Source organism: Tachypleus tridentatus, chromosome 10 (assembly GCF_004210375.1).
Source record: "Tachypleus tridentatus isolate NWPU-2018 chromosome 10, ASM421037v1, whole genome shotgun sequence".
In the NCBI taxonomy this organism is placed as follows: domain Eukaryota; kingdom Metazoa; phylum Arthropoda; class Merostomata; order Xiphosura; family Limulidae; genus Tachypleus; species Tachypleus tridentatus.
The window spans coordinates 76,802,771-76,826,937 of NC_134834.1; the positions used below are offsets into that span (position 1 = coordinate 76,802,771).

At 33.3% G+C, this 24,167-nt stretch overlaps 1 protein-coding gene across 1 annotated transcript in view; it reads left to right on the forward strand.

Moving 5' to 3' along the window:
• Nucleotides 1-7,835: 7,835 nt before the first annotated feature.
• Nucleotides 7,836-24,167, forward strand: part of LOC143229631 (Kv channel-interacting protein 4-like) — a 94,094-nt gene continuing 77,762 nt past the window's right edge. Inside the window, exon 1 of the mRNA XM_076462226.1 lies at nucleotides 7,836-8,199. The gene's annotated coding sequence lies outside the window, so the exon portion shown is untranslated. The remainder of the gene's footprint in view (nucleotides 8,200-24,167) is intronic.

Consider the following 24,167-nt stretch of genomic DNA (forward strand, 5'->3'; position numbering starts at 1 on the left):
TGGTCTGGTAGTACATCTGTTGGACCTGATGATACACACTACGAGATGCTACACCATCTCTCTCCTGCTTTTTTTGCTAATCTTTTGGTTGTTTAAAACCAGAACTGGCAGGAGAATGCTTTTACTGATGCTTGGCGCCAGGATATTGTCCTACCTTTTCTAAGCCTGGGAAGGATTCCAAGATTCCTTGAAACTTCTGTCGAATTGCTTTGACAAAATGTCTCTGCAAGACCTTAGAGAGAATGGTTAATGTTCGTTTTGTTTGGTTACTCTAATCAAACAATCTCCCAGTGTGTGTTTCGAAGATATCATTCCACCGTGGACTACATGATTCAACTTTAAATGTGAATCATAGAAGCATTTCTCAAGCAGAAATGTCTTGTGTCAGTATTCTTTGACCTCCAGAAGGCTTAAGATACCACGTGGCGGTACGGCATTTTGCGAACTCTCCACGAACATGAGTTGCGTGGCAATTTCCCCATTTTTATTAATTTTTTATGGGCCAACGATTCCAAGTTCGTGTGGGGTTTACACGTTTCCGTTGTTTCCTACAGGGATTTGGAGTTCTTCAGGGCTGTGTTTTAAGTGTCACACTTTTCTTTATAAAGATTAATGCCGTCACTGGACAACTCCCTCCTACCATTCCAAAAGAGCTCTATACCGACGACTTCAACATTTCGTGTCAGTCGTCGAACATTAGGTTTATTGAGCGGAAGCTACAGACTGTCCTAAATCATTTACTGAAGTTGATCACAGCAAAAAATTTTAACATTTCTCTCTCTAAAACCGTTTGCGTGGACTTTTGCCGCCAATGGGGTTTCACCCTGATTGTAAACTTTGTGTCCGTGAAGTTGTGATTCTTGTAGTTCCTGCAACAAAGCTCTTGGGGCTTATCTTTGACTGCAAGCTGGCCTTTATACCACACATCAAGCAGCTACAAGTCAAGTTTACAAAGGCACTAAACATTTCCGTGTCCTCTCTTCCACCTCTTGGAGAGCGGATCGATGTTCTATGCTAAAGATTTATCTTGTCCTCATTTGATGACATTGGACTATGGGTCTCTAGTCTATGGCTCTGCCAGGATCTCAGCCTTAAAGATGCTGGAGTCTATTCATCGGTGGCTTTGGCTCTGCATAGGGGTTTTCTACACTTCCTCAGTCCAGAGTTTGTACACAGAGTCTCATAAACTTCCTCTTTACCTACGTCTTTACTATATGCTTCAAAACTTCGGTCCTTACCACAGCATCCCATTTGGTGTTGCCATTTCCTTCTTCACTGGGCCATATATTTTCAGAACAGATGATCTACCATTGTTTCTTTTGGCCTTCATATCCAGGCAGAGTTGGATAAATTGGGTCTGTAATTAGATAACATTACTGTATCCACTGATATTCGCGGGAACGAGCTCGCTGACACTGAGCTAAGTCTGCCTGCTCTGGCGCTATTACTGCCATGCCTGTTCCATGCATGGGCTACGGCCCTGTTTTCAAGGCTTGGGTTCGCACCAATTGGCAGTTGACTTGGCATGAGCAAGGTGTCAACAAGCTTTTCCAGATAAAACCCTCTGTTAGTCTTTGACCATCTTGCGAGGATCAGAAGAAGGAAGTTGTCCTAACATGACTACGCATTGATCACAGTTTTAACTCATCGTTTTCTTTTATCAGGGACTGATGCCCTAGTGTGTAGCCTGTGTGACACTGAAGTCAGAATAGTTCACATTTTACTGTCGTGCTGTCGTTACGACTCTGAAAGATGGCACCATTTTGTGCCCATTGATATTGAAGAATGTCATTGGCGGTGGTGACACTGTCTACAAATGTTTTTTTTAAGGGCTATTTAACGCCATTTAAGTTTTTTAATTAAAAATGAACTTTTAAAAAACAGGATTCCTTTACACGAATTTTGATAATTTTACTTTATTTTTAATTTTTTACCAGTTGTTTGGCGCAGATAGCCTAGTTGTTTTGCGCCATAAAATAACAACCAACCAACCGAAATGTTGTTAGTGAGTATAAATGAAGGTATGACAAGTTTTGATGTAAGTTTCTTTTCTACTATGTTTCATCCTTTTCTTATGAATTATTAGTAATGATTAAAGATCCTGAGCTGCCAACATTCTTATGTTTTCATGTGATGAGGCAGACACTTTCACTAAGATAGTTATTTCTTTATACCACACTTTAGTAGACAGATCTTTATTTTTGTAAAGAAAGTTTAATGAACATATTTTTATAATTATGTCATTGCTGAATAACTTTTACTAAAACATAAGTATGCCATCGATCAGAAGCAGAAACACTTTATCTAAATATGTTTGGTCATTTCTCAGAACTTAATGTTTCAAAGTGCAGACGAAATTATCGATTTACAATACTTATAAATTTATTTAACAGTAATTTATAATCTTTTACACCAGATTTTAACATATTGCATAGTTAAGGGGTTAATACTCTTTTTAAAAATGTATGATACTTGAGTCATTGGTCAAACATTAACAAAATGCTGGTATGAATGAAGTTAAACATGTGTCAGTTAATCACTTCAGGATACGTAAGCAATAGAGAAAACAAGACAAAGAACAATATATATGTAGAAACGGCTCGTTTGGGTTGAGAAACATTTTTTACGTAAAGGAGCGAACAACGTTTCGACCTTCTTCGGTCATCGTCAGCTTCACAAAGAGAGAAAGAGGTAACTGACCGGAAGCTGACCACATGTTTGAAAGGGGTTGTGTAACTGAGTGTCGGGATGTAGAGGGCGTGCTTAGATGTTTGAATATATAATTTTATATTATTTATTTTATTATTATTATTTATTATATTAATTTTAATATAGGTATAAAGGTGTTCCTTTGTGTTGGTTCATTTTGGGCTTGAGTTGTTGTATAAGTAAGGCTTCTTTAATTTTGCGTTTGTTTATGTTTGTTTCTTTATTTAGTATTTGAGTGTTTTCTATGGTTATGTTGTGTTTATTTGACTTGCAGTGTTCGAAAACGTGTGAAGGTGACTTTTTATGTTCTTTGAATCTGGTTTCCATTTTTCTACTTGTTTCTCCAATATAGAAGTCGTGGCAGTTATTACATTGTATTTTATAAATAATGTTGGTATAGTATTTGTCAGTGTAGTTTTTACATAGTATAGACTTCAGTTTTGTGCCTGGTTTTTGAATAAATTTGGTATTAACTGGAATGTTATATTTTGTTACTAGTTTTTGCCAAATGTTGGTTATTTTTCTGCTGATGTCGGGAATATATGGTATGCAACAATATATGGTTTCGTGATTTTTTGATTCGTGAGATATATTTACTTTTGTTAGTTGATTTTGCTTTCTGTCTAGGTGTGTGCGTATAATGTTTTCTACTGTTTGTGGAGGAAACTTATTGACGTTGACGAAGTATTGTTTTATTTTGTCTAATTCATCGTTAATTTTATCTGGTGAGCATAGTTTTATGGCTGTGTTTATTTGGTTTCTTAGTATGTTGAGTTTTTGTTTTGTTTCATGTGCTGAGTCCCAAGGAATGTACAGTTCAGTATGGGTGATTTTTCGGTGGATTACAACAACTTAAACCCAAAATAAACCAATACAAAGAAACACTTTTATACCTATATTTAAAAAAATAATATAACAAATAATATATAATTATATATTCAAACATCTAACACGGTTCTCTGCATTCCGACACTTAGTTACACAATCCCTTTCAAACATGTGGTCAGCTTCCGGTCAGTTACCTCTTTCTTTCTTTGTGAACCTGACGATGACCGAAGAAGGTCGAAACGTTGTTCGCTCTACGTGAAAAATGTTCTCAACCCAAAAGAGCCATTCCTACATATATATTTTTCTCTACAAGTGGGTTTTCTCGACATCACTGAGGACAAAGAACAGTTGACCTGAAGAAGAACAGACAAAAACAATAAAAAACAGCCAAATTTAAAATATTCATAACACATTCATTACTTCATGTTATTGTTATGTAAGATAAACTACACTTTACATTTCATAATATGGGAAATACGCGAAGTTCTTGGATAATTCCAAAAGAAGAAAATCACTTTGAGGATTATCTTATCTCGTCTGTCCCATAGGATCCATATAAATATATCTGGATTGTACGTTAAAATATTATTACCAGAAGAAAATGATAAAGACCAAAATCTGTAATCATAATAAAAAAATAGTAACTTCACAACAGTATAGTGGAGAGTAAAATTTCGATTTCTTAAGAAATGTATTCTGATATAAAACAGCGCGGGAAACCAATGAAGACCAAACGTAGAAGTTTAAAAATATAATGAAATAAGCATAAAATATCCGGTATAATTTTATGATGTCGCATCTATAGAAATGAAATATTTTTATTCAGACCACGAGGTCATAGTGAATTGAATTGAAACATAAGTTTACTTTATTCACTTTTACACCAGGATTTCTCATTGTGGTCATGTTAAATATATAACGGTCTAAGGTGTTAAACAATTTGTAGACTTGGTAATTTATGGTACTGTTGCTATGAAGACTGAGATTTATTTCTAACCTGGTATTTAGCCTCCATGTGGTCTCATTTATATGAAATGTTTGACATTTAATTGCAACATATGATATATTCTGAGATAAAAGTGAATTGATACTTTTAAGACCAAACACTTGTCATGGAATGGTGGGCACACTTCACATCACTCATAATACTGAAGTGGTCTACCTTTCATGTTGATAATAACACAAAGTCAGCTTTTTACCGAAACCTCAATGGTTCTTTTTTATTATTATTTTTCTGTTGTAGCTTCTTCGTCGAGACGTATGATCTCTAATCGATTCACAATATGACTCTCAATCTCATCAAATAATTGATCAGTTTGATTAAGATAACAAAAAAAAAACATCAGTATTTTTGTGATATGGTCAATGAGCTTTGGAAAAACAAACGGTGTTAAGTTTTAGCTAACTAAATTAAACTCAGTGACTGCATAAAACATGAGATGTATCTGTTATGTTTAGACAATCCCAACATCGAAAAAAAAAAACACCCAAAACAAAACAAAACAAATTTTATTTTAATATTGTAAAAAATAATTTTTTGTTTATTTAAAATCACACGATAATGTCGCTAGATTATTGGACTCGTTACTTACATCTTGTGACTGATTTTTATCTTGGTCATTATCAGTGCAGTCTAATGTTATGCGTATAGAATAATTTTCGGCGTGTATTAAAAATCCAATAAAGAAATTATACGGAAATAGACGTTTTTAAAATGACGCTTTAGAAATCAGCAGTTCTCATAAACTGTAAAATTTTATAAAACACTCTTATTGAATTAAAGTTGACGTTATTGTAAGCTCATTAAATAAATATACCCTGCTTAACAAGAGTATAATAATCTAACGTTAATGAAAGGTGACAAATGGGACTTCTTAAAAGCTAGAAATACAATGCAAGCTTGCATATCATTGATTTCACAACTTAAAAAAGTACACGTACAAAACGTATCTCATATATGAAATTCCATCTTGCACGCCATTGCTGATATGTTAAAAAAATGTTAACAAGTTTTAAATTATTCGACCAATAGAGGGCAAAAAAGCAGACTAAAATCGTTTGTATTTTAAGAAAGTAAACCTGACTTTGAAAACGTTTATAGCCAGATTTGCTTTCTTTGCTTAAATTATTGTGTTTTGTATGTATGCATGGCTTAAATTCAAGTTTACAAATACAATAAATCAATAAGACCTTCAGTTTAAATATGAATACTTTTATCATAAATCTACATTTTAGAAATACAGACATTATAAACATTTTGATGTCGCGAACAGTTTCAAAACATGAAATTATAGCGTTTTAAATTTTGATATTGAATCGTTATACACCTATTCTATGCTTTAAAAGAAGTAATTGAACGTTGTATTAGCTTACACCTTCAGTATGCACTGGACTAACCAAATATGATTTCTTTAAACCTAACTAATATTTTCACAAACGGTTGCATTTAATTTTGTATAATACCATTTTTATCCAACGAGTTCTGTAGCTCAACATTATCTATCGACTTTAGTTTTTCTATTTTTATATTTGAAACGTAGAACCATCTACTTTAAGGATGCCATCATAATTCACCCTTAAAAAAAAGGAAGGCGAATCTTTTAATATCTCTTGCTGCTAGTTATTTTGTTTTGTAACTTATATTCTGTTAATCTATCATAAGTTTCAGTATTTTTAATTTATTGGTTTTTTATAGACTTCGATTAAAGAAGAGAAACTGATATAAAACTTGTATCACGTATTTTGGCAGACATGTTTGTTTTTGTCTTAGAACACATGTTCAACTCTGTGGTTAATTTGTTTGTTGCATGAATACATATCTTAAAGTCCAGTGTTTATATAATGTTTTACTCACTGTGTTGTAATTATAATCTACAGTTTATTATTTATCCAAACGTATAGAGAAGCATTTGATTTTTGTGAATAATTCAGAGGGACTGTTTTCAACATTTCAAGAGCCAATGAGACGTCGAATCGATTAGCGCTAATTTTGAAATTATATGTAATTCTAACGGTTTAAAGCTGTCACAAGTTAGGTATAAATAATTTACTAACTTGAACGTAACTAATGACAGCCTTATTAAAATTGTCAAATTAATACTTTAATTATTTGAATTTTCCATGTAATGTTATATCGTATCTTCACTTTTTCTAGTTCCCCGTTGGCACAACAAGTCTATGGAGGCCCGGCATGGCCAGGTAGTTAAGGTGCTCAATTCGCCTACGGAGGCCCGGTATGGCCAGGTGGTTAAGGTGCTCGATTCGTAATCTGAAAGTTGTGGGTTCGAATTCCTGTCATATCAAACATGCTCGCCCTTTAGTGATGAGGTCGTTATAATGTGGCGGTCAATCCCACTATTCGTTGGTAAAAGAGTAGCCCAAGAGTTGGCGGTGGGTGGTGATGACTACCTGCCTTCTCTCTAGTCTTACACTGCTAAAATAGGGATAGCTAATGCAGAAAGCCCTTGTCTAGCTTTGCACGAAACTCAACAAAAAACAAAAAGTCTACGGATTTACAACGCTAAAATCAAGGGTTCGATTAGCCTCAGTAGACACAACAGATAGCCCGACGTGGCTTTGCTATAAGAAAAACACACAAACACATACTTTTTCTAGGGTCTTAGATCATGTTTGGTCAATAAATATATAAATAAATATAATTCTTCTTTTTTCCAAAATCGATGAAATTGAAGTAAATTTTCTTTAGATCTGGTTTTAAGCGAAGTTAAAATGTTTTGCTTTGTTTTAATAATGGTTCTGATATATTTCATACTTAAGTATGTCGAGAAGATATTTTTATGTGACGGTATTCGCTAAAATTATTTTGGGAATCTTCTTTTTAACAGTAAAAGCTAAACCGTTCGGGCAAAACTAGAGGAACAGAAATAAAATTTGTAATGATGTAATTTCAGATAAAATATTAAAACTTGAAACAACAACAAAAACTTTCAATCAAGTTCTGTTAACATGTTCCGAGTTTTGCACAATTATTTAACACTTTCAAACAGAGAGTTTAAGGTGTTTATTGTTCAGTTTGCTTTCAGGAACTTATAAACACGAGTGCTTTAAACTGGGTGTTCACACCTACTTTGTTTCAGGCAAGACAGCTTACGAGAATGCTGACGCATTGTGTTTAAAATATCATTTGTTTAATTATTTTCTTGTGTTTTTTTTTTTACAATTTCAGCCCCATCCACTACCGCTTGAGTCAGGGAAGTTGAGTTGCACATAGACTGCTACAGGCGTGTCACTGAAGAATACCCAAGTTTTCGAACTATTTCTTTCTCTTAACTTCTATTTTCAGGATTTACTTCATTAAACAGCTTTGAGCACTCTTTCTACAAATCTGGTGTTTATACCCAGACATAGTTATATCGTGATATATGCACTAAGATATGAATAGCCTTTGTATTTTATGGTATGTTTTTCTGCTACTTTATTTTGACAAGTGTTTTTACCTAGTGCCAACGTTCCTTAGAGCTTTAGCACGGCTTCACACACACTCTGCATGGTAAACTGGCGACGCTATTACCACACCATTGACGTAAAGGGCGAATAGATTATACCCGATTTTCGTCAAAACAGATGTAATCAAAGTGGACTAGATTCTGGGTTGATTTTATAATCAAGTACTAGGGAGTGTAATTAGCTGAAGAGGTAATGGTAGGTTTCTTCTCTTCGTCTATGTTTATGTTTTTTCCTTAAAGATTTTGTTAAAAATCAATTAGACAAAATGTAAGACGTAGTTACGTTTTGTTTTTGTAAACATTGTTTCTCGTATTTTCTAGAATTAGGTTTACGTGGTTAAAAAAACACTGACATTTTCCCGTAGACGATTAATTACCGTCAACGTTACTTTGTTTCCTACATCATAAACAATAATAAATTATTCAAGCAGTGACGTAGCATGAAGGTCTGCTTCAATTTTCCACCCATTAGTTCCCTGGTGGGACAGCGGTACTTTCAAGGAATTACAACTTTAAAATCCGGGAATCGATTCCCGATGGTAGGAACAGCAGATAGATCATTGTGGTGTTGCTTTAAAACAAACAATTTTTATATCACAACCACATCTATAACATAATTTATTTTCCTTTACCTACTACCTAATCATATAGCATAGGTTTAAACAATAAAGCGTATTAAATTTTGTGAATGGTTGCAATAACTAGCGTAAATCAACGATAAAAGATAATAATAAGATAAAACTTCTGAACGCAATATTTGTGGAACTGTTATTATAAACGTTTGTCAACTATTGAAAAACATACGAAACTATATAACTCGAAAGAAGGACCTTTCTTCATTAGCAGCAAACTAATGAAAAAGTTCCAATTTCCAAAAGTGTTAGAGTTATACAGTTTTATGTTTTTGTTTTAAATTATGTTGTTGGATCTACGTGTTTTCTTAACGTCATTAATTTTATCAGTTATTGTAAAATTCCATATATTCCACTCTGTCTCACGAGTGTATAATGACAGAAGGCGTATTATTATATCTAATAAATCCATCATTTACACGCATTTACCTTAGTAAGGTCCGGTGTGACCAGCTTTTTATCCCACCGCCTCGCGTTCGAATCCAAGTCGTACTAAACATACTTGCCCTTTCTGTTGAAAACGACAAATCGTATTTTACAGTTTTCTCTTCTTGTCGTCATGTATAATTTTCGTGAACATTTTGACTTCCCGTACACCGAAATCATCATGGTTAATTTCCCTATTTGCCCTGCATACGCCAGTATATTTAAGGTTTAAGAGCGTGAAATACAAAAAAGTACTAATATTCTATTTCATCATAAAATACAATTTCTATTAGTTCTGTATGACTTCAGTCGACTTTAGAAGTATTAATGTTGATTATTTGAGTACAAGCTGTATAATGTGTACCCTTTTAATCAACAAATCAGATACAACATGTGAAAAAACAGATATTTACCCGAAATGCCATGAACAAGAACAACAAACCATGTGAGCAGTGCCAAAATGTTGGCTTGTTGCTTTTTTCAAAGTACTGCAGCAACTTAGGCTGAACCTTTCACAGTGAACGTTTCAGAAGTCCAGAGCAGCATAGACTGTTTCCATAAAACATTCAGGCAAGCTGAAAGTAAAAACTTGAATTTTCAATGAATTGTAAAGTTTATATTTAGAATTGAATGTAAAACTCATCAGATTCTTAAATTCGTTTCAAAACTGAGCAGAAATATAAAAGTATTTTAATAGCAAATTGAACAACAACGATTTATAAGCACGTACAAAAGTTAGGTGCTGCTTATGTTTTGATTTAACATTATCTTAAATAAAAAATAATAACGTAATAAACGTTTTACACAAAATATTATCCTACATTTAACATCAATAAAATATTTAAAATGTTTTTTGATGAACTTATCAAATACGATGAAATAACAGTGGACATTTGTGATTCTTTTTATATGTTTTGAATAGTAATGCTTAACTACAACATTGTGTTTTTATGGCAAATACAATACGTCGTGCATGATAATGCTCAGTTATAACATTTTTATTATGGCAGATACAATTCATACTGAAATAACAATGCTCAACTACAGCTTTGTCATTACGGCAAATGCCATACATTCTGAATAACAATGTTGTAGTTGAGCATTGTCATTATGGCAAGTACTATATGTTTTCTGAGCAGTAAATAATTTCTAACATGTCGGATTACAAAGGATGTTCGATTTCACTAAAATTAGAACCTAAAGTATTTTATATCAAATAAATGTATCCCTAAAGGCTGAAAACTTGTTGAAGTTTCAAAACTAGCACGCCAGCATCCCATTTAAAAAGAAATGCTATTGAACTACGCCCTTAGTGATTTTTCTATAAGGCATTATTTTAGTGACATTAAAACCATTTAGTATAATTTTAATCTAAATATTTTCCAAAACTACAGTATGCTTTCATATTTGCTAGATATAGACTAAAAACGGATTTTCACACTCAATATTATTATCTTTGTTACCTACAGATGTTAAACGGATAAGTACAAAATATAAAACCCATTCAGAAAGAAATTTAAAAACAAAAAAAAAGGTCAAAATAGTCAAGCCCTAAAATGTCAGTTGTAAGAATCAAACCTTATAGTTTAGTGACACTACGGTCACAAGTATGCTGGTTTTATTACATGTGAGAGAGAGAAAGGACCAGTTACATTCAGGTTAACCTGAAGATGACCCAAGAAGGTAGAAACATTGTTTTGTACTTTATTTTAATTAAAGTAGGTTTCTCGTCATCACGTATTCTTCCATATTTCTGTGTTATGTCCTTTTCTACCCTTTTAAAAGTTAATGTGTAATTTCAATTCAGATTATCCATAAAAACGACTTGCCTAGATTTATATTACAGATTCCCTATTTGAAGAAATCTTCAAGGTATATTTTGTTTAGTCGACAAATGTGCGTGCATCAAACAGCTTCATTAATGCCTAGGTATAACTTCCAACCGTTTTGTATTCTTGATTTAAAGATTGAAATGGTACACCGATGTTAACATCAGTTTATGGGCACGGCGTATTATCAGTGGTTGTTGTTAAACGTATATGAATGTTCTTGAAAATAATATGAGAAACATACTTAGTCAAACGTTTTATGATATACATTTTTCGTACCGAATTAGAAACTTGGAGAAATCAAATGTATCAGACTGGGCTCATTTTAACACTCGAAGTGAATTTGTGGTGGCTAGACTATGCCTATCACATTTTGTCGAATAGACTTTATTACCACTGAATCTATTGGATATATATGTTCCATACCGCACGTGTCACGAGGCTCTGTTGTTGTTCTTCACGCGCATGAGAAGGATGTTGCTACGAAATATTGTAAAAGTGGTTGCCTAGTACGAAAAGAATGATAATCGCGTCTATTTGAGCCCAGATATTTCGACAACTGCATACAAAAATAAATCAGTCCTCTGTTAAAGTCAGTCACTAACTCAACCATGTTGCCTTAGTAAATCAAGTGTACAAAATAACAGCTTTGAAACAACGCAATTTAGAGCACAAAAAAGAGCGACTGCTGTATTTAATACAACTACTTCGTAAATACGTATTGGCCACAAAAAAAGATGCGGTTTACATTTATTATTCCGCAAAGTGGTGGTTTAATGAGGCATCGGCAATTAAAATGTCTCAACGATCGTAAACAACCTTAAGACTTAAAAAAAGTAATGGTAAAACAGATACCTCTAAATATCAAGGTAAAAAACATGACACTTATGCATGCAGAACCTTCTACACTCGTTATTTCATTAGATATTGATAATCGGGTTAGACCCTTTCACAACGACCAACTGGGGGGATTTCGCAGGAAGAATAGAACATTAATTATTAATAATTTCTTTAAACATTGATAGAAGAACTTACTATTGTATAATTCGCAATATGAAGGGTTTGGTAGAAAAAACTCCGTATATATACTGTTGTATTGGATATACATAATCAGAATATAGAACAACCGGTAATTGCAATGTATATAATACATTAGAAAAGGTAAATGTGTAAATCTATTTTCCTATACGGTTAGGCAGGATATACGGCAACCTACACATTTTGGGTTCGGCAAATATCGAATTATCTCCTCTTATTGCTGTGTTGCAAATTGATAAACCGATTTCATTTTAGATCCAGTGATTTAGAGGTTTTGGTAAAATTTCGGAGTAGCAGTTTTTGAACTCAGTGTTTTTCATATTAGTAAATAGAACAAAATCTACGAGCCTGTGTATTTTAAATTATGGTTACAAATGTTACTTGTAAGATACATTGTACATTTAGCCAGAGCTTAAGAGGCTACCAGTGTAAGCAAAAGTTAAAATTAACCCTTATTATATTAGAGGTGTTAAAATGAAACATAATGTTTTATATATTTTCTGAGAAATCACAAACAATTATATTTAAGGTCCAGTGTTTCAAAAAGTATTCATAATCAACGAAGAACTTTATAATTTCTTGAGAAAAAAAATATGATTAATAATGTAGAACATTAGTCATTTAGACAGAATTTATTTTACAAATTCACGAACACTAGTCATTTAGAGAATATTTACTGTAGAAATTCATAAACAATAGTAATTTAAAGAGTGTTTATTGTAGAAATTTAAGCACGTTAGGCATTTAGAGTATTTATTTTAGAAATCGAAGATCAGACATTTAGAGAATTTATTGTAGAAATTCAAGAACATTAGTCAGTTAAACAGTTTTCATTGTAGAAATTTAAGCACGTTAGCCATTTAGAGAGTATTTATTGTAGAAATTTAAGAACGTTAGTCATTTATAATATTTATTGTAGAAATCCAATAACATTAGACATTTAAAAGTATTTATTGCAGAACTTCAAGAATATTAGTCATTTGAAGAGTATTTATTGTAGAATTTCAATAACATTAGTCATTTGGAGAATATTTATTGTAGAAATTCAAGAATATTAGTCATTAAAAGTATTTATTATAGAAATTGAAGAAATACTTAGTGTATTTCACAATTCTTGAATTTTATTCTTTTCACATCAAAGGTCAATTACACGAAAGTTTAAAGATTTCCCTAACAGTGTGATTATGGAACAGGTAATTTGGGATTATCATTTGCTACTGGGACACGTTAGGCCTGCTTATAACATGATGAATTGTTTTGAGAAACTAAAATACTTTAACCATACTCGCGTCTCCTGTAAGTGTTATGATCACGTTATTTTAGGTATTCGAGAGTATATCTGGGATTGTTTTGGGTTTATCATATTGTATGTTATCCAGATACCATAAGGTACTAATAAATTACTTTATTGTTTTAGATATGATATTAATACACTACAGTCATGCTAGCAAGTAAGGCTTTCAATTAATTATACCAAGAAAATGGGTGTTTACCTGCTATATTAAGACCTTATATAAGACATTAATTCATTATTTCAAGTAAGAATTTTATAGGTTTCAAGATGTTGATGATGCAATTTGTAGAAAACAGTTTTGTCGGAATAACAACTAAGAATTTTTTCATTTTTTTATTCATATGCCTACAAAAGTTGTTTCAAACTTCGTCTCATATAAAAGGCATTTTTCAACATGCAACTAGCACATACTAAGTACTTGTATTTTCAACAAAATATGGGATAACTCGCTAAGCACCCCGCTAGTATAGTGGTATGTCTCCGGATTTACAACACTAAAATCAGGGGTTCGATTTTCTTCGGTGGCTCAGCAAATAGCCCGATGTGACTTGGCTATAAAAAACAAATATACACACACTTACTGGCTAGGCCAGACTCCTGTTGTTCAGGTTTATTATTTCTAATTTTAAACTATTCATTGTAGGAAAAAATATTCTGTTGTACCGGCTGCTTATTATTTGGTTACTATTAACTGAGAACTAGTATATCGCAACTTGAACGCTATATGTACTATTTGATACAATTACTAAGCCACATATGGATCTACATAATTAAACAATTTCAAATGACATAATTGTTACATAAATGTGCAACTGGATTAATTTTTTGAGTGGCAAATTGCACATGCAGCTCTGCCTTTGGTGATAGCCTAACAGATCCAATGAAAGTCTGTAAATAATAATAAATTCTCAGTCCATAATGGTATTTCCTTTTGAAGCTTTTAAAATACATTTTAAATGCCTTACCTCTAAACTTTTGCAGTTTGACTTGGAGAGACAGTGCTCCTTTAGTTTTCTTCCTTATGAAGATACGGAAAACACATATATCTGTTAATTACAAAAAATATTTGCGAGGATTTCAGTAGCTTTCATTTTCGTAAAATAATTCTTAAAGCAAGAAAAAACGATCGGAAATGAGGAGTTGTGGCAGCTGAGTCGAGGAACTGAGCAGAAATAGACAAGCAGTTGCGTCAGTTTTTGTTCAACATTTCATTGTGGAGATGTGGTTAAGATTTCTACTGTCTGAATTGGGTACATTTAATGAATTAAATGTAGCAATAATCTTGAATTTTTCTTCTACGGAAATCTGTATTCTACATAAAGAATCAAGAAATATCTTTAAAATATTTTAATTATAAAATATATCTCTAATTTAGGCTTAAGGTTTATTCTTATCTTAATATAAAGTGGAAGTTAAATGGAATGAATCTGAAAAGAACAGGTAACTTAAACAGCAGCAATATATTTATTTTCTGCATTATAGCTGAATATTTTATTACTGTATATTTTGGTTATTTTGGAAGACAAGACAAAATGCTGAAAATTTTATTTACATTTCACGACTTGTAGAATTTTGTTGAGGTGTGAGTTTTGTTCAAGCTCAACTATTTACAATAGCTACTGCAGTAACAGTATAGGGGCTGTTCTATAAAATATTTTTATTTTTCAATACATGGGGGAGGCTAAGTAAGAATGATAGTTTAGTGGATGGTTGTCTATATATAAATTGGATAAAAGCGTGTTGTGGAAGTTCGTATACACATAAGCCAGATGTAAGTTGAGACTGATCCATCGCTGTATTGTGAATATCTAGACAATGTTGCGTGTTTTCATTTGTTTCTGGTTGCTAATTCGTTTTAATTATACCTATATTTTAATCTAATTAAAGCGTGGTTTATAATTAAAACTTTAATGGTACAGAGTAAACCCTTGCATATCACTCTATGAATTTTATCTGTATGATATAAAAATATTAACATATTGATGAGCAAACAACGAGTGATAATTATACCATTTTGAAAACAATTTTAGTAAAATATTGTATTTCCATAGCTGTTTCGTATACTTTTTGTATTTTTGTTTGAAGTTACTAAAATGTACAATTTTTGATATAACTCTTGGAGTTCACTTTCTTATGTCTACCTGAATATACTAAGCCTAACTGTTTCAGAGTGTAAACATCAAATACCTTTAGGTTGTTGCGTCATACTGGAGAATATTTCAAACTAAGTTTAAAAAAACGTTACATTTAATACGGTGAGATTTACATCTGGAATTGCGTAAGGGGTGGGATTGCCAGTGAGGGCTTTCCGCAAAGGGTGTTGCAAATTTAAAATATGTAAGTTGGCTGTAGCTTCAACAAGAAGAGCAGCACTGTAAGACAGCTGAGCGACGAATTTATCCACAGATACGATCAACAACCCCAGCATGTTGACACCCACTCTGTAATACGACCGCGCTAGTTCACACACTCAGACATAACAGATAATAGATTGACTTTCTTGGTACTTCAAGAACTTTCTCGTGCTGTTCTTGTTTAAACATCAAACTCTGAGGGTCTTTCTGTTTATATATTCTTTAGACAATGAGAAATAAAGACAGTTTTTATGCTCCTTTGTTAAGCCAATGTATCCTTTATACATTGATAACTAAGGTTAAATCATTAAATACTTTCTTTATTATAACATATATTTTGGGCAAAGACAACTGAGGGTAGTTTGATAAAACTTTTCTTATAACAATGCTTAAACTAAATGCTGCGAACTGACGGTACCTCCTTACCAGCTTTTCTTAATAAAACGTGTACTTTTGATATAGAGGACTGACTTAAAGCACAATGTTATACATATTTTTTAACACAAATACTATGGGCATAGAGAACCTACTTAAGATTCTTCTGTACGTTCTTACTTAAGGCACTTTCTACTTTAATTTCTGAAGAGAACCCGGGCATGTGATCAAGACACTGAACTACTATATTACTGTAAGCCCTTTTTTTGCAACACGACATGTTTTTGTGAACATTAGGAACAGAAAGTGCTTATCGAATAAAGCCGTGAAATTCCGAATTTAAGAACTGAAGGTGTTTTTGTATACACTCTTCTAAAGATGATTAATCTGGTAATTAGAAATCAAATACCCTTTAGTACTCGCTTTCTTTAACACAGAATGTACTGAAGATTGAGGGGAGTGAAAGCTTTCTTATAAGTTCTTCCTTAAAAATGCATTTTGATTTAGGAATATTTAGGACTGAATATGTTTTAGCAATCATTTCAAAACACGATACGTTCTTTGGATGCTGGGAACATATGAAGGTTCTGCGCATGACGTCACAAAACTTGTTTCTTTCAATGATGCCGCCGTATTAAACGTCTACCAATCAACAGCAGTTTGTTGCCAAAACTCTATCGTTTTCTATTTTTCGAAATATCCTTTCTTATATATATATATATCCGAGATGACCTAAAATATCAAGTAACATGAAATTAGAAGATAAACGTTTGCACTTGATGACCAATATGGTGGAGTAAACTGGATAGCATATAATACACATGTTTTGGTTTCCTGTACTCAGATATCTCTAGCAGTTTTATACCTGACTACTGCGGTAAATAAGAGAAGTTCTATATAATTAAACATTGGAAAACCAAGTCTTCTTTCTATTTTGTGGATCTGTGTACCGAACATGTTTGTATGCTTATAAATATTCCATAATACAATTAAATAAGACGATTTAACTTCATTGGTGACAGAAATATTTTAATGATATATATCTAGATCTGGTCAGTTTATATTTCTTCATACACTATTAACATATGCGCTATACACAGAGCTCACACGTGTAAAGACATCGATTTTTCTGAAAGAACCATCATAGAGAAACTTTCGACATGTAACAGTAACAGTATATTTACATTCATATTAGTAAAGTTTCGGTTTTCATACAGTTTTACAATATTCTCTTATTTGTAGATACTTTTCGTTCCACTTTCCCTAAAAATAAAGAAATTGTTTCAGGTAAATTAAATCTACACAGAACATATGCTCTTGTTTGGGATGAGGGATGCGTAGGATGAGAAACGGACTTCAGAATTGAAGATAAGTGTAACTGAGAGTCTTGTGGAAAATCTCGTGGAGAAATGATAGGAAGGTTCTTTAAATGCTTGTTTATCTGAAGAGCTGTTCATAAGACAGTAACAACATCTCCATTTTATCCTTTTCGACATCTGTTGTGTAGTAGCTTCAAGTCTTTTCCACATCTTATTAACGTTGGAAGTGTTTTCCTTTTTACCTTTATTGCCATTAAATATAAATATATATGTTGTATAGCAACGGTTGCGTTTATTATTAAGAAATGAAAATATAATTAATATCTTTCACAACATGAAACTCTTCCTTTCATGTAAAACCAGACAGCGAATTAAACTTTAACTTTCATAGAAATATTTTTGAAAACAAAAACACAGGTTTGGTTAAAATTACCTTTCAATCTTCACTTTTAAAGTATGGTATCTTTAAGACATGAGTATGCAAGGTTGCTTTCTTATAACATTTTTTAATCAGAGCTGTTAGCATAACGACGTAAGCTTAATCTTAGGAAGCTTTGAAATTATTTCGTGTTAACCTATTTCGTTGTTTTCAAACTGTTTTGACAACTATGTATACAGGTTATAAAACACATATTATGGAAATTAACAGCAATGATTATTTTACGAAAAAGTTGTCAACTAAAATTATATCAACACTTTACAAAAAATAGTTTTCTTTCAAAATGCAGATGTGTGAAAACGATATTTTAATAAAAATGCTAGCGGTTTGAAATATTGCTTATTTCACCCGACAGAGATTAAATAATTTAAACATGATATTCCTTATCACAGAAAACTATAGCTTCCTACAGTAAATATAGATGGTTTTAGTGATCTAGAATGTTTATTTTTTGTTTTGAATTTCGCGCAAAGCTACACGAGGGCTATCTACGCTAGCCGTACTTAATTTTGCAGTGTAAGACTAGAGGGAAGGCAACTAGTCGTCACCACCCGCTGCCAATTCTTGGACTACTCTTTTACCAACGAATAGTGGGATTGATCGTCACATTATAACGCCCCCACGACTGAAAGGGCTAGCATGTTTGACGAGATCTAGAAAGTATCGGCCTGCTTTCAGTCCAGTTCAGAAACTGTAGATAGCAAATAACAAATCTGCATTTATTAGAATCCGGATGAAGAATTGAAAATAAATCAATTTTTTATTTTGTTCACGAAAAGTGAAATTTGTATGTTATTTGTTTTAGCTGTAAACGTTTAAATGAATATTTTAGTTGGGGCACAATAAGTTAGCAATGAAAAATAAAAAAAAACAAACAGCCGCCTTTTATTAATTCTAAAACTCTTTACTTGTTTGCCGACGGCTAGAAGAAGAAAAATTTAATATTGATGTTTGTCGCTAGGTTGAAGATTGCGCCTATTTTGAATATCTGCTTTCTGTCATTATCATAGTAGTATCAAGATGGATATTATATAATTTAGTCTTGTCTTTTTTGTTATTTTGTTTTAATAACCTCTGCTCATGTCAGACATTTAATTCTGCTACAAAATCTATTGATGGAGTAACAAAGGGAAACAACTGTTGTGTTTTTACAACAATTGTTATGGCGTGAACGCCTTATTACAAGGTGGTAAAGCATAATTATAATTATATTTGTTGTAAAGAATTACTATTAGGCTTATTATATATTTAATCACTACAATATTTACAAAGTCCGTTGGTAATTTTGAAGAATTAGAAGAGCCTATGGACCGTTAAATATTTAAAAAGATAGACTAGTCGTGAAAAGATAACCTTAAAAATTATAAAATATTGACGTGAATCAAACTACTTCATATAATTTTTGCGGTTTTCCTTTGGCTGTTTTGTTGATGGTCAGTTCCTTATGTTGTCCTATTTTTAGTAAACATTCTTAAAACCTTGTTGTGGCTTGTTCACTATTTTCACTCAGCAAGCTTAAGCTCACTTATTTGTGCGTTTTATTGCCCGGCATGGCCAAGCGTGTTAAGGCATGCGACTCGTAATCTGAGTGTCGCGGGTTCGCATCCCCGTCGCGACAAACATGCTCGCCCTTTCAGCCGTGGGAGCGTTATAATGTGACGCTCAATCTCACTATTCGTTGGTAAAACAGTAGCCCGAGAGTTGGCGGTGGGTGGTGATGACTAGCTTGCCTTCCCTCTAGTCTTACACTGCTAAATTAGGGACGGCTAGCACAGATAGCCCTTGGGTAGCTTTGTGCGAAATTCAAAAACAAACAAACAATTGTTCGTTTTATTTAAATTCTGTGCATAAAATTATGGTATAAGTGTACACAAATTAAGAACATTACACTAAAACTACCTTGGAGCCTCTCCTTGTCTTTACACTCCAGGACGTCACATCTTATCATTCACTCATGTGGCGACCGTGCATTTCGATAATAGCCCTTTTAAGTAGTTTTCATTTCAAAAGACTTCGTCGTAAAGTTGTCGTATTCAAATCTCACCTTTCTTCTTTGCATGCTTCCATAATCCATCTAATGTACTAGTAAGATGGTTTCTCTGTGCTCGTTTCTTTAACATCCCTGTGCGTACGGCGTATTGTCTAGTATGTCTTTGTATGGAAGAGCATGAATAGCCGTTTCATTTTCATCCGATTGAGGTATGTGACAATTCAATGTATATTTTGTGGAAGTAACTTGCGTACACGTAACATGCACTGCTTTTCCATACGGAGATCCTTCTTGGTTCGGTTGCGTACTTTTGCTTGGGATACGTGAATAGCTTTACCCACTAATCTTTGTTTCCATGGATTCTCATCCATTAAAATACGCTTGTTTTTACTATGGTTGGAGTACGACTTTGATGGCTCCGGGGCCCGAACCTGATCGATATTCCTTCTTTTCCAATTCCATTACGTCTGAAGGATATCATTCATTTGGAAATTCTAAATTTCCGGCTTAAGCACATTTTTATGCTGTGAATGTGTGAACATTTTGCTTTGGAAATAATTGTTACATACCACTCCTAAAATTGATCATCTTTATGGCAGCATCACACTATCTATGAACACCGAATAATGACAAAAAGCGGTTCCGATATATTCTATTCTACAGCGACTTCGTATCGACTGTGATGGTCATATGTCCTTGCGATAAGAAAATTTCAATATTTTTTTCAATATAACGTATATTTTAAAAGTTACTTGTATGTGCTTATCTAGTGATTTTGGACAGTGTTAAACTTGAAGTTTGGTTTTATACACGAGAATACTTGTTTTTAAACAAACATTAGTGACGTTCTAATTTCATACGAGCCGTCCTGAGGGATGACCTCTTATGTAGAAATATCAACTTTGAAGTCAATATGGTTTCAGTTTTGGAATTTTTAATACATGCATGTCTATTCTCTCCTGTATTATTCCTATCTAATTCTACTTATCCGTGAATGCTTGTATTCTTTTCCTTCAAACCTATACAATGTGGACGGATCAAATACGAAAATGACGACCTCACATAAGTCTCAAATTTAAAGTTCCCGTTTCGATTGTCCTTGTTCATGACATTCATCGAAATCTGTGTGGTGAGCGTTGTTGGTTATTAGTTTACTTAAAATGACGTTTTGCCTTAAAAACTGGAGACACTCAGCAAAGCGCATACTGCTGTCATGCAGCGTGGTCATATTCGACCTTCAAAGAGTACTGAAATGTGTCTCATGTTCATAAATATCAACAGACACAGAGCAACTGTGACAGGACAATTGAGAATAACTTTCCACGTATGTCCATCAAGTTTCATCACAATCCGATGATTTTTGATTGAGTTATAAAGCAAAAATAGTGCGAAAAATCTGTCCCCTTGTCAACACATAGGGATGTTTTGGATTTCAGTGATCTGTCTGTGACCTTGACCCTCCAAAAACTAACCACTTATAAACTGTGCTGTAGTCCAAATGTATACCAGCTTTCATCTAAATCGATTTAGCCGTTTTTGAGAAATTTTCTTGAAAAACACACATACACACAGAGGTGTAAACATACACACACACGTACAGAGGTGTAAACATATACACACACACACACACACACACACACAGGTGTAAACATACACACACATACACACCGGTGTAAACATACATACACACAGGTGTAAACATAACCTCCGTCATCTTCGGTCACGGAAGTAATTAATAATTTATTTGTGACATGTTTAATTTGATAATCGAATACAATTTTTAGGATCAAACTGTAGACGTTCAGATACTTGACATAAGTAAATATGCAATCACGTTTGACAGATCGCTAGCTTATGCTGGAATCATACATAGCACTAGCGAGAATTATGGGACACAAATAAAGATTTAGGCAAGGAACAAGCCATCTTCAGCTAAGACAATTTTATTTTTCAAACAGCGTGTCTGGTCTATGGAATGGTTGTTTTGGGATGTTGTGGAGGCAGTAATTTTGAGTGAATTTAAATAAAAGCTTGAAAGATATATGAATGATAAGGGCTGGCTTTAATTTTTTTAAAGTTTAATTTAGAGGATTGGACAGCCGAAATGGAGCAACAGGTCACTTGTTGCCACTGTACATTATGTTATGTTATGCTAAAATATAAGTAGGTTTTAATACCCTGCTTTATGAAGGAAAACGTTTAGCTCACACTGACGTGGACGAGCTCAACTTTCCTAGCATAGGTTATTTATTAGTTAGTCCAGGGAGGTGGTTAAGGATTGATCAATAAGGCTCATGTTCAGGCCAAGGCAAATTTGTGATGCCCTTAGTTTGTTGTTTCTTTACCTTAGGTGGTGTCTAGTTCCTTATATCAAGTATCTGTGACTAAAATCAAATTACATAAAACAATCTTATTTTTATTGTATTAAATTTTCTCGTCTAGACACAACAGCTTTAGATATTCGACGTTAGGGATAGAGTTTTCTTATAAGTGTTAATGTGATCACAGGAACATGTTACACGTTCTTCGAGAGAGAAACTCAGATCGACTCTCGTCGGTGAAGTGGCTTGGCCTTTTCTTACTTTAGCTTCATATGCGATATCAGATAAACTTTACAGATACCGGAAATTATAATCACAATGAAAAAAGCTGGTAGTTATATACACTTTGCCTATGTTCACAGTGTCGTGGTCTCTTGTAAGCATTAACTGTATCTATCTCTTTCTTAGACGATCATTGTGAATTTAACGTGATTTATTCGTCTCTATGTGTGTATAAATCAGTTTGAATTTCCTTGTAAGGATAAACAGTAAATAATTATACCTCTTCCTAACATCTATAAATATACTGTTATGATTCTTGAATTTTAATGTATTTGGAATATCTTTCTCGGAAAAATATTTTTTCTTCAGAAATTTATAAAATGTGCATATGATATAAACGGATCTTTGTTGAAAATGTCGTAAGAGTTTCATTTTTCTTATCCGACGGCTAGATACTTTACCATATTGCAGGATATATTGGTTCACAGGAGCGACAGTAATTCAAGTACCAGTTAACCATTAATACTCCTAACTGAAAACTGTTTCGTAAAACTTAGAAATATTTTTATCTCGACCCTTGAGCAAGAAAACAAAAACACTTTGAGTTCGGCTCGCTGCTCTGTATAAGTTCGTTTATAAACTGTCATTTTAATTCTTTCTTCAAACTGAAGCTCACGAGAGCAGTTCTTGTAGACAACAATATTTGTTTAAGAATTTAATTGCTATTTCGTAGCAGTTTCCGCTTCTTGTTCTGATTCACGCACCATAAACGGGTACATAGCGACGAGAAAACGAAACAGAAAGACTACTGGTGTTAATGAAATTCCACTACTTAGGAAAGGCTTAACCTTTATAATTTGCTCTCACCTACATCAATTCAGGGTAACAGAAATGGGGTGTCTTCCAAAAAAAAAAAAAATTCACTTATTCCAGAGAAATGAGCTAAAACAAAAGATAAATCAACTTTTTAACAATTGTATTATATTCAACAAAAATCCAGTTTTATACACATTACTATATATGACATTAAAGGTGAATTTTCAACAAATTTAATAATTGCCTTAGAAACTGTACATTGGTTAGGTGTAAATCCTGAGTGGTTGCCATATTTTTAAACACTTTAGTTTTTGAGTAAAAAATGAAACAAAATATGAGGGCCCTCGAACTTCAATTCCTCTTGGTCGTTCGGCTGTTTCCGTGACGTTTTACAACTATGACGTAATAGTTGCCAAACACGCTTCGTTGCGCGCCGACCATTTTGTTCCTTTCAGTGCCGGTGTTTTATGTAAATATATCGGTGATTTTTTTCGGATTACATACTTTGTGAGACTATTTTTTGTCTTGATATTGCTACTTTATGTTTGTTTTATGATAACATGGTTTACTGCGTTGCTTATGTTTGTAAAAACGCTTCGGCATCGGGCAAAAGTTCTTTTCGTTTCCGTGCAAGTTGAAGGTACCGGCAAGATGGCGACAGTGGGTGCGGATGGTCAATAGGAAAAACTGGACTCATTCACACCATGCAAAGCTTTGTCAAGATCACTTTGAACGCTCATGTTTTGTGTCGAATCCCACTGTTTTGGATTCCGTGGGTTTCAAGTAGAATCATAGTTTTGGATAAACAATATCTTTAATTGTAGGTTAATCTCAAATATACTATTTTAGGTTTAACTGCATCTTGAAAAATACACACCCGTGACTTGGCTCCTCATCATTCAAGTCAACAAATTCATAGTATGATGCTTCCAAGACATCGATATTCAGGTAATTTTCATTAAAGCCTTGAGTCTGGGTAATGCACTCTTCATCTGTTAATCGGTTTGACACCTTGTCGTATGAGCGACAACAAACGCACTCTTTCCTGGTTGGCATCTGCTCGCATAAACCACACCTTCACCTTGCACAAATATACGGAATATGTCATA